Genomic DNA, 12344 nt, shown 5'->3' with positions numbered 1-12344 from the left:
CTAAAGATGCAAGTTTAGCTTGAATATCTATATCATCTTTAAGATTATAGATACCACCCCCATTTGTTGAATTATTGATTTTAGTTGTTGGTGGTTCTATTGTGCCTATATTATCCCAATTTTGAGCATTTTCTGCTAATGAATCCAAATACTCCATAGCTTCATTTGGGTTTTTATCTTCAAAAGTTCCATTACACATGAATTCTATCATTTGCCTATCTTTAGGTATTAGACCTTCATAAAAGTGAGAAACTATTCTCCATGTTTCAAAACCATGATGTGGGCATGTATTAAGTAATTCTTTATATCTATCCCAACATTGATAAAATGTTTCTCCTTGTTTTTGAGAAAAAGTAGTAATTTGTCTCTTAAAAGAGTTTGTTCTATGGGAAGGAAAAAACTTTTTGAGAAATTGTTATTGCATTTCTTCCCATGATCTTATTGAACTTGATCTCAAATTTTGTAGCCATGTTTTAGCTTTATCTTTTAAAGAAAAAGGGGAAAAGCTTTAATCGAACTATATCAATGCTACAATTTTGATCATTATAAGTGTTACAAACTTTCTCAAATTCTCTTAGATGTAAATATGGATTTTCAGAATCTAAGCCATGAAAATTTGGTAAAAGTTGAATAATTTGAGGTTTAAAGTTGAAATTAGATGCATCAGGAGAAAAACTAAACAAGATGGGGCACTAGTTCCAATAGGGTTCATATGGTGCCTAAGTGTTCTTAATTGATCATGTTCTTGATTATTATTATTATTATTGTTATTATTGTTATCATTATCTTGATTATTTGAATTATCATCCATGTTTAAATTATTTTCAGATACTCGAATGAGTCTACCACTTATTTTTCGACTCCAAATACTCATACAAAAAAAAACAACACAATACTTATAAATAAAACATAATTAACAAATATAAACTTAATTTATACCTCCCCGACAACGGCGACAAAAACTTGCTACTACTTAAATTATAATTCACCCAAGTGTAGGTTGTCTGCAAGTAATATATTTCGTAAGTACGAGATCGATCCAGAGAGAGGTTATTTTAAGTTTAAATTTATCAATTTATAGATTACCAAATGCAAGAACGAAGTTTACAAATTTTAAATTTTGTCAAGGCTCGAGGATTTATTCTTGGTTTATGCAATATTGTTTAACTAAAAGTAAAAGAAAAGAAACCACCATAAATAATGGTTCCAATAAATTTAAATATTAAAACACACACCTAATATAATATAGTTCCCACTATAAAAAAATACCGAATTCACCGATATTTTATATATGGTACCTATGATTATATATATAACTATATAAATATATAACTGCATAAAATAAATGTTAAATTAAATCATTATATTTCATTTAGAACAACCGGCAGAGCCACGCTATTGCCTAAATGAAATATATGATTTAATAAGTTAGTTGCGGGAAAGTAAAAGTTAGTTGCGATAAAGTAAATGTTAGATGCGATAAAGTAAATGTTAGATGCGGAAAATAAAAGTTAGTTGCGATAAAGTAAATGTTAGATTGTTAGATATCACTCACACTATATTTTACAATGAGATAGAATTATTCTCAAGCTAGCACAAGGCCTCTATTTATAGGCCAAATGAGATAGAGGGTCAAAAATTTTATTAATGCAATGTAGTTGTAATAGTAGTCTTTGTCTCCTCCAAATTCAATTCCATGTCCCTTCTTTCAATGCTTTGTTCCACGACTTTAATCACCTAATTTGACTCTGCTCAAAGCAGCAAACATGTGGGGAATTGTCTGTAGATGAATTTGGCTACTTTGTTCACCTCATTTGGTTAAATATTGAAATAATTATGATTTTTTTACTATATGCTGGTCATGGTGAAAATAAATTTGTCCTCTTTTTGATATTTTCACAATTTGATCATCTTAACCAACTTTTTAGGCAATCATGTCTTCTGCAAAATTGTAGATAATTTCTCAAGGATTTCAAACATGTTTGAATCACCTCCATTTGAGTTTTCTAGCTTGAGTTATTATTATTTTACTAACACGTAGAAAACCTGAAAATAAAACATATTTAGTAAGATATTTAAATATAAACACACAATAATAAAATAACATAATTTTGTAATTTTAATGAAACTTAAATTTTAAAATATAGATTTTAACATATAATAAATTATTAATTTTAAGTTTCATCAGGTATGCATCGTCGAAAAATTTGGTCAGGACAATACTTAAACAAGAAAGGATCATCTCAATAAAATTTTTTAACTTCTACCAAGAATTTATTCTTATCCTGAGAATTCCAATGAGAAGGCATTTTATTTGTCACAATAAAATTTACAATGTTAGCAAACCAGAGCATAATAGTAGCATAAAACAACTGATCATCTGGAAAATTTTCATTTATTGGTATTTCATTATTAGATGATTCAGTCATTATTCTAGATAAATAATCGGCTACGACATTTTCTTTTCCTTTTTTATCTTTAATTATAATATCAAATTCTTGTAACAATAAAATCCACCGTATTAATCTTGGCTTAGCATCTTGTTTATTTGATAAATATTTTACGGCAGAATGATCAGTGTACACAATAGTAGTAGAACCAATTAAATAAGATCAAAACTTATATAATGCATATACTACTGAAAGTAATTCTTTTTCAGTAGTTGAATAATTTATTTGGGCACTATTTAAGGTTATACTAGCATAATAGACTGCATACGGTTTTTCTTCTTTTCTCTGTCCTAACACAGCTCCTATAGCATAATCACTTGTATCACACATTAATTTAAATGGTAAAGACCAATCTGGAGGTTGTAAAATAGGTGATGTAATTAAAAGATTGATTATTTTTTTAAAAGCATTTTAACATTTCTGAGTCCATTCAAATTGTGTATCTTTTGTTAAAAGATTCGAAATTGGTTTAGATATTATGCTGAAATTTTTAATATACATTCTATAAAAACCTGCATGACCCAAGAATTATTGAACTTCTTTGACCGTTTTTGCTGATGTTAAATTAGCAATAACATCAACTTTGGCTTTATCAACTTCAATTCCTTTTTCAGATATCACATGACCTGACACAATCCCAGATTTAACCATAAAATGACATTTTTCCCAATTTAAAACAAGATTTTTTTCTTCACATTGTTTTAATACTTCTTCTAGGTTTTTGAGACAATTTTCAAATGAATTTCAAAAACAGTTATATCATCCATAAGAACTTCTACAAATTCTTCAATCATATCACTGAAAATACTTAACATGAATCTTTGAAAAGTAGCTGGAGCATTACATAAACCAAATGACATTCTTTTAAATGCAAAAGTTCCGAAAGGACAAGTGAATGTAGTTTTTTCTTGATCTTCTAATGATATAGGTATTTGATAATACCCCGAATACCCATCAAGAAAAAAATAATAAGAATTTCCTGCTACTTTTTCTAGAATTTGATCTAAAAATGGTAGTGGGAAATGATCTTTTCTAGTTTCATCAATTAAATTTCTATAATCAATACACATACGCCAACTAGATGGAATCCTAGCTTGTAATAACTCTTCCTTTTTATTTTTTATAACAGTGATGCCTGACTTTTTAGGTACTACTTGTGTTAGACTTACCTATTTACTATATGAAATTGGATAGATAGTTCCAGCGTCTAATAGTTTTAATACTTCATTCTTAACAACTTCCTTCATATGTGGATTTAACCTTCTTTGTGGTTGTTGATATGTTTTAGCATTTTCTTCCAAATGAATTTTATGTGAGCAAATTAAAGGATTTATACCTTTTATATCTTTCAAAGTCCATCCAATTGAATTTTTATATTTTTTAAGTAATTTAATTAAATCTTCTTCTTGATTTGGTAGAAGAGTGAAAGAAATTACAAGAGGAAATGTTTTATTTTCACCAAGAAATACATATTTCAATTCGAATGGTAAAACTTTTAATTCAATTTTTGTATTATCATCTTCTTTAAAATTATTTTCAGACTCAAAATTTTCTATTGAAAAAACTTCAGATTGTTGATTTAAGTTTTCTTCTTGTATATTTTCTTCCACAATTGATTCAATTTCATTATCATATTCATTTTCATTAATACTTGGTTGTTTACATAAATTGAACACATTAAGTTCTAGAGTCATATTTCCAAAAGACAATTTCATTATTCCATTTCGACAATTAATTAAAGCATTTGAAGTTGCTAGAAATGGTCGTCCCAATATTACTGGAATTTCATTATGTACTTCTATTGGTTGTGTATCCAAAACAATAAAATCTACAGGATATATGAATTTATCAACTTGAACCAACACATCTTCTACAATACCTCTAGGTATTTTGATTGACCTATCCGCCAGTAAGAGAGTAACAGAAGTGGGTTTTAATTCTCCTAAATTAAGTTTTTCATAAACTGAATAAGGAAGTAAATTCACACTTGCTCCCAAATCTAACAAAGCTTTTTTAATTTTATTTTCTCCAATAATACATGAAATTGTTGGACAACCAGGATCTTTATATTTTAAACTAGAATTATTTTGAAGAATAGAACTTACTTGTTCAGCCAAGAATGCTTTCTTCTTCACATGCAATTTTCTCTTCACAGTACATAAGTCTTTTAAAAATTTTGCATATGAAGGTACTTGTTTAATAGCATCTAATAATGGAATATTTATCTTTACCTGTTTAAAAACTTCATAGATATCAGAATCATTTTTTTGTTTTTTATGATTTGTTAATGCATGAGGAAATGGTGGAGGTTTATTTGATTCATTTACTATTTCAGATGATTTATCATTCAACATATTATTTTTAGAATTTAAGGTATCATCATTCTCAAAAGTATCAGGATTATCATCCTTACTCTTTGATTTTAAATGATCCTTGTTTTCATTACTATATGGATCATTAACTATTTTACCACTTCTAAGGGTAATAACAGATTTTATTTGATCAATTTTTTCATTTTTAATTCTTGATTTTGATTTTTAGGATTAGGTTGAGGTTGAGATGGAAATTTTCCTTTTTCATGAATATTAAGTGCATATGCAAATTTTGCAAGAGTTTCTTTCAAATCAGTCATAGATTGACTGTTTTGAATATTGATAGATTCTTGCTTTTGGATAAATGCATGGATTACATCTTCAAAGTTTTTTCTTGGAGGTGTAACATAAGAAATATAACCTTGATGATTTTGGTTATTTTGAAAATATTGTTGTGAGTGTTGTGCATTATTATCATTCCTCCAACTAAAATTAGGATGATTTTTCCATCCAGGATTATATGATGTTGAAAAAAGATATAATATTTGTTTTTTTATAATTGTTAACATAATTTGCTTGTTCATGGAGACATTCTTTAAATGAAGGTAATGTTGGACAATAGTTTGTAGTATGATCATGTGTATCACATATATGACAAACAATTTCTTGAATAATTTTTAATTGACCACTCTTTTTCATTTCTAATGACTCAATTTTTCTTGCTAAAGATGCAAGTTTAGCTAGAATATCCATATCATCTTTAAGATTATAGATATCACCCCCAGTTGTTGAATTATTGATTTTAGTTGTTGGTGGTTCTATTGTGCCTATATTATCCCAATTCTGAGCATTTTCTGCTAATGAATCCAAATACTCCATAGCTTCATTTGGGTTTTTATCTTCAAAAGTTCCATTACACATGAATTCTATCATTTGCCTATCTTTAGGTATTAGACCTTTATAAAAGTGAGAAACTATTCACCATGTTTCAAAACCATGATGTGGGCATGTATTAAGTAATTCTTTATATCTATCCAACATTGATAAAATGTTTCTCCTTGTTTTTCAGAAAAAGTAGTAATTTGTCTTTTAAAAGAGTTTGTTCTATGGGAAGGAAAAAACTTTTTGAGAAATTGTTGTTGCATTTCTTCCCATGATCTTATTGAACTTGATCTCAAATTTTGTAGCCATGTTTTAGCTTTATCTTTTAAAGAAAAAGAGAAAAGCTTTAATCGAACTATATCCATGCTACAATTTTGATCATTATAAGTGTTACAAACTTCCTCAAATTCTCTTAGATGTAAATATGGATTTTCAGAATCTAAGCCATGAAAATTTGGTAAAAGTTGAATAATTTGAGGTTTAAAGTTGAAATTAGATGCATCAGGAGGAAAAACTAAACAAGATGGGGCACTAGTTCTAATAGGGTTCATATGGTGCCTAAGTGTTCTTAATTGATCATGTTCTTGATTATTATTATTATTATTGTTATTATTGTTATCATTATCTTGATTATTTGAATTATCATCCATGTTTAAATTATTTTCAGATACTCGAATAAGTCTACCACTTTTTTTTCGACTCCAAATAATCATACAAAAAAAAAAAAACACAATACTTATAAATAAAACATAATTAACAAATATAAACTTAATTTATACCTCTCCGGCAACGGCGCCAAAAACTTGCTACTACTTAAATTATAATTCACCCAAGTGTAGGTTGTCTGCAAGTAATATTTTTCTTAATTACGAGATCGATCCACAGAGAGGTTATTTTAAGTTTAAATTTATTAATTTATAGATTACCAAATGCAAGAACGAAGTTTACAAATTATAAATTTTGTCAAGGCTCGAGGATTTATTCTTGGTTTATGCAAAGGAAACCACCATAAATAATGGTTCCAATAAATTTAAATATTTAAACACACACCTAATATAATATAGTTCCCACTATAAAAAAATACCGAATTCACCGATATTTTATATATGGTACCTATGGTTATATATATNAAAAATACATCATTCATAAATAAACCGATAAACAAAGTTTGATATTCAAAATGGCAGCGGAAGAAAATGTTTGTTTGCAAAAATTTATCGTTTTAAGAATATTCAACAACTGATAAAAATTGTTTGAGAAATAAAATAATAAATGCTGAACTGATGTCCTCGGGTGCCACTACTGCCGACCCAAGATGGTTCACTAGTCCCCGCCCTCGGCCCTAGCCTCATCAGTACCTACAACAATCAAGTCTAGTGAGCCTAAAGACTCAGCATGCATATATCGTAGGTAACAAGTAAATACTAGTAAAATTTTGCATGGGATAAAATATCATGTCATGAGGCATACTGAAAATAACTTGTACTGAGCAAATATAATACGTGCATGACTGAATTAAAAATCATAGTAAAAATGTTGCTCCTTGGTGCCCTGTGCTGAAATAACTGGTAAAAATTTTCTGTTGAGATTATGGTCTACGCATGTGGCCCCTGCACTGAACTGAACTGATCGGTAACTGGCTACCGGAGGAGTATCAAACTGAACTGAACTGACCGGTAACTGGCGACCGGGTGGTACCAAACTGAACTGATCGGTCACTGGCGACCGAGTAAAATAGTGCTCCCAAAATAGTGAATTGACCACAAGCAATATCGCATAAATCTCAAAAATAAGTATTTTCTATTTTCATGCACGTAATATAATTAAATTGCATAATGAAAAATCCTGTATTATTTTACCAACTGGATTGGATCGTTCCCAGGCTCGCTGCAACCTAAATATGCCATGAAAAATATGCAATAGCTTCTACTTGACCAACTATGCAATTTAAGTTAAAAAGAAAATGCGACAATGACGATCGACGACTTCGTATTTAATCATGACTCCGAACCGACACTGAATCATCAAATACTCATGATTAAAATACGCTAAAAATGACTAATTAATGCTCCTAAAATGATGCAAGTCGACATCTAGGTGAATGGAGGCCAAAACAAGAAACGCTCTTTCGAGAGTCAATTTGGCACATCGCACCGTAAATTTTTGTACGACTTCAAAAATGATTCGAATCACAAACGGTCAAAAACGTGGCCTTTCTAACTCAATGAGGCACTGTCCAGTCCACGGCCATAGGCTAAAAGCCAACCAAGAACTCAAACGAGCCTCCGAACCGACACAGCAAGTTGCTGTCAAATTCCAGCAGCAGCAACTTTGCTTGCATCGCGTCGTTTGCAAGACTTTTGGCCATTGGGGCTTGAACGACCGACCAGAGCCTCTCAACAACATCCCAAGGAATGATTTAAACCATGGCTACGGGCCCTAGGCCAGCCACAATTCGCATCATACCAGAAACAACTCAAGGAGTTCACCCGAGAGCACTTTTGCGCGCGTGAGGGGTGTTTTGCTTTGTTCGTTGTCTCGTGTCGTTCCAGTGGCCATTTCATTGACCATGGCACGACCTAGACATCTTGGGGTATGGTATGAACCGTGGCTAAGAGCCATAGGCCAAACCAGATCCACACCATCCACCAAAACCGAAATTACACATGCAGGAAAAATGAAGGGGCCGAAAATCTGTTCTTGTTTCTTTTATTTGAAAACCGATTCCATCGTGGACCAAGCCTCGAAAGGGTGACTTGGTCATGTCTTAGACATAACAAGGAGATGTTCTAACCATGGCTATAGCCCCTAGGGCAGCCAAGATCAGAAGCATCACCCTTGACAATACACATGCCAATTTCGAGCCACAAAGTGACATGTTTGGGGTGTTGCTGTCAAAACTCTATCTCCAGCGTGAAGGGGCTGGAACCAACGTTGTTACATGACCCTAACATGTCCTAGTACATGTCTAGATGCAGCGCCGAGCCACTGGAATCGAGCCAACCACCTGAACCATCAAAACAGCAGAAAACGTGAAGTGCACAAGGAAGGCTAAAAAAATCTGTGCAGAATTTTACAAAAATTTGCTGTCATATTTCGGTTTTCTTGCATGAAATCGTGTACATATGATGTTTAAAAATACCTATATGGCTTGATTGAAGAGAAAAGGAAAACATATACATGCCTTGGTTTTCGTTTGAAAGAAAAACGAAAAGAATAGACGATACGGCGCGGAGGAGACGGAGTTCCTTCTCTTGTTTTCTTTCTTGTTTTTCTTCCTTAATTTTACCCTAGCCTCTCACGATTTTCACTCCTGAAGGAGACTGAAATTTTCGAGATTATGGAGAGGGAGGGAGTCTAGGAATTTAAATGGGAAGATACAAGATAAAAGGGAAGGGAAATATTATTTCTATCTACTAGTTTGAGTGATAAGGAAATAGAATGATATCAAAGATTTTTCTTGGGGATATTAGAGGTGCATATGGACGATTTTAAGGTCTAGGTGCAAAGGGAGAATTGGTTTAATTAAATCTTGGTAGTGGTTTAAAAGTTGGGGAGGATAAATCTATCTAGAATAGTTAAGGGGATAAATAAAGAATGAGTTGAAATAAAAATCACAATTAAATCTTAAAAAAACAACATGGTCGATTTTTTTATCTAGCTAGGTGGGGTGGGATCTTGCTCCATTAATTATCATAGAAGATTTGTTGTGATATAATTATCTCCCAATACAATGGATAGGAAAATTATTAATTAAATGGGTTGTCAACTAAACTTTTAAATTAAATTATAGGGGCCGAAAATTATAATAAAAGAGGAGGGAAAATATTTATTGAATATTGTATTTTAACTCTTTAGTGTTTTATCTACTCATTAAACATTTAAAAGAATTAAGGAATTAATTATTGAACTCTATTTACTACTTATCTCCACTTATTTAAATAATTCCTTAAACCTTCTTTTATAATAAATTTACTTATTAATTATCTTAAATAAATTTTAGGAAATGTTTTCTTAGCATTAAATTTTTATCTCTTTACTCCAACTCCGGTCCGGCCTCACTTAATGAACTGAGAAGAATAAAATTTAAACTACTGAATAAAATACTTAGCTTCAAAGAATGAATTTAAATACTCATGCAATGAAGTCAATTTAATAAAAAAAAATTAGAATTATGCATGGCTTATACGCAGTCTAATTACGGGTTCTACAACTCTCCCCCCCTTAAAAGAAGTTTCGTCCTCGAAATTAGAACTCACCGAATAACTCGGGGTACCGACTTCTCATTTCTGGCTCAGACTCCCACGTAGCTTCTTCCTCTGAATGTTTGAGCCATTTGACTTTGACTCGCTTAACCAACTTGTTCCGCACCTTCTTCTCCTGTCTGTCTAAGATCTGCACTGGTCTCTCCTCATGAGACAGGTTCGGGGTAAGCTGCAACGGCTCAAAGTTCAGCACATGCGAAGGATTCGCCATGTACTTTCTCAGCATGGAGACGTGGAACACATCGTGTACTCCGGCCAGATTCGGCGGAAGAGCAACACGATAAGCTAGCGTCCCAACTCTGTCGAGGATCTCAAACGGTCCAATAAATCTCGGACTGAGCTTCCCTTTCTTCCCAAATCTCATGACACCCTTCATAGGTGCCACCTTCCCAAAACATGGTCGCCGACTGCGAACTATAGATCTCTCCTCCTCTGATCTGCATAACTCTTCTGTCGACTCTGAGCAGTCCTCATCCTATCGCGGATCTGGGCTACTACATCAACAGTCTGCTGAATAATTTCTGGACCCAATTCTGCTCTCTCTCCTACTTCATCCCAATGAACACGAGATCTACACTTGCGGCCATACAGAGCTTCATACGGAGCCATACCAATAGATGACTGGAAGCTGTTGTTATAGGTGAACTCCACCAATGGCAACTTCGACTCCCAACTCCTTGAGAAGTCAATCACACAAGCACGGAGAAGATCCTCTAAAATCTGAATAACTCGTTCTGACTGACCATCTGTCTGAGGATGGAAAGCTGTGCTAAACAGCAACTTTGTACCCATAGTCGAATGAAAACTCTTCAAAAAAGAGGAAGTGAATCTGGGGTCTCTGTCAGATACGATCGAAACGGGAATACCATGGAGTCGGACTATCTCCCGGATGTACAACACCGCATACTGAATCATGGTGAAAGTCGTCTTAATATGCAAGAAGTGCGCTGATTTGGTAAGACGATCTACAATCACCCAGATGGCATTTGATCCTCTGACTGACTTCGGCAAACCGGTCACGAAGTCCATGGTAACATTCTCCCACTTCCACTCGGGAATGGGAAGAGGCTTGAGCAACCCTGCTGGTTTCTGGTGCTCTGCTTTCACTAACTGACAAGTCAGACACTCAGATACAAAACGTCTGATGTCTTTCTTCACCCCTGGCCACCAATACAATAGCTGCAGATCCTTGTACATCTTCGTACTCCCAGGGTGAATGGAGTACGGCGACATATGGGCCTCTGATAAGATGTCTGCTCGGATAGAATCACTGCTAGGAACCCATATCCTGTCTCGGTATCTCACAATACCGTCGCTGACTGTATACAAGACAGCGCCCTTGGCTTCATCTCTCTTCTTCCACTGTGCCAATTGCTCATCTGCTGACTGACCCTTGCGAATACGGTCAAGAAGAGAGGACTGAATGGTCAAGGTAGATAGACGGGGAACTCTACCTTGAGGATATGACTCTAGATTAAACCTCTGCATCTCAAGCTGAAGAGGTCTCTGAATCGTCAAATGAGCCATTACTGCGACTTTTCTGCTCAATGCATCGGCAACTACATTAGCTTTACCCGGGTGGTAGCTAATGTCACAGTCGTAATCCTTCACAAGCTCCAACCAACGCCTCTGACGCATGTTCAGCTCCTTCTGCGTAAAGAAATACTTGAGGCTCTTATGGTCGGTAAAGATCTGGCACATCTCTCCATACAGATAATGCCTCCAAATCTTCAAGGCAAAAACTACTGCGGCCAACTCTAGATCATGGGTGGGGTAGTTCTTCTCGTGGATTTTCAACTGTCGAGAAGCATACGCTATCACTATCCCATGCTGCATCAATACTGCGCCTAAACCGAGCTTCGAAGCATCGGTATAAAGGACAAACTCGCCGGGCCCTGACGGCATGGCCAACACTGGTGCTGAGATAAGAGCTTGCTTCAAGTTATCGAAGCTCTTCTGACACTCCTTGCTCCACACGAATTTAGCATTCTTCTTGGTCAAAGATGTGAGTGGAACGGCAATAGAAGAGAATCCCTTAATGAACTTCCTGTAATATCCTGCTAGCCCAAGAAAACTGCGGATCTCTGATGCATTCTGCGGCACAACCCAATCTCTGACTGCGGCAACTTTCGCTGGCTCTACCTCAATACCACTGCTAGAAACAATGTGGCCTAAGAACGCCACCTTCCCTAACCAGAATTCGCACTTACTGAACTTTGCGAATAATTTGTGCTTCTGCAAGGTCTGTAAAACTGTGGTCAAATGCCTGCTGTGCTCCTCTTGACTCTTGGAGTAGACGAGAATGTTGTCTATGAACACTATCACAAACTGGTCAAGATACGGCTGAAATACGCGATTCATGAGATCCATGAAGATCGCTGGCGCATTCGTCAGACCGAACGGCATCACAAGGAACTCGTAGTGACCATAACGAG

The 12344-nt window shown here is 34.2% G+C and overlaps 1 non-coding gene across 1 annotated transcript; it reads left to right on the top strand.

Moving 5' to 3' along the window:
• Window positions 1–269: 269 nt before the first annotated feature.
• LOC140977926 (small nucleolar RNA R71) lies at window positions 270–380 on the top strand. The gene has a single exon (XR_012175491.1). It is a non-coding gene; the product is annotated as a small nucleolar RNA R71 (small nucleolar RNA).
• The last annotated feature ends 11964 nt before the right edge of the window (window positions 381–12344 follow it).

This window comes from Primulina huaijiensis, chromosome 5 (genome assembly GCF_012295235.1).
Source record: "Primulina huaijiensis isolate GDHJ02 chromosome 5, ASM1229523v2, whole genome shotgun sequence".
In the NCBI taxonomy this organism is placed as follows: domain Eukaryota; kingdom Viridiplantae; phylum Streptophyta; class Magnoliopsida; order Lamiales; family Gesneriaceae; genus Primulina; species Primulina huaijiensis.
Note: the sequence above shows the minus strand (reverse complement) of the source record. Positions and strands in the feature narration are given on the sequence as shown.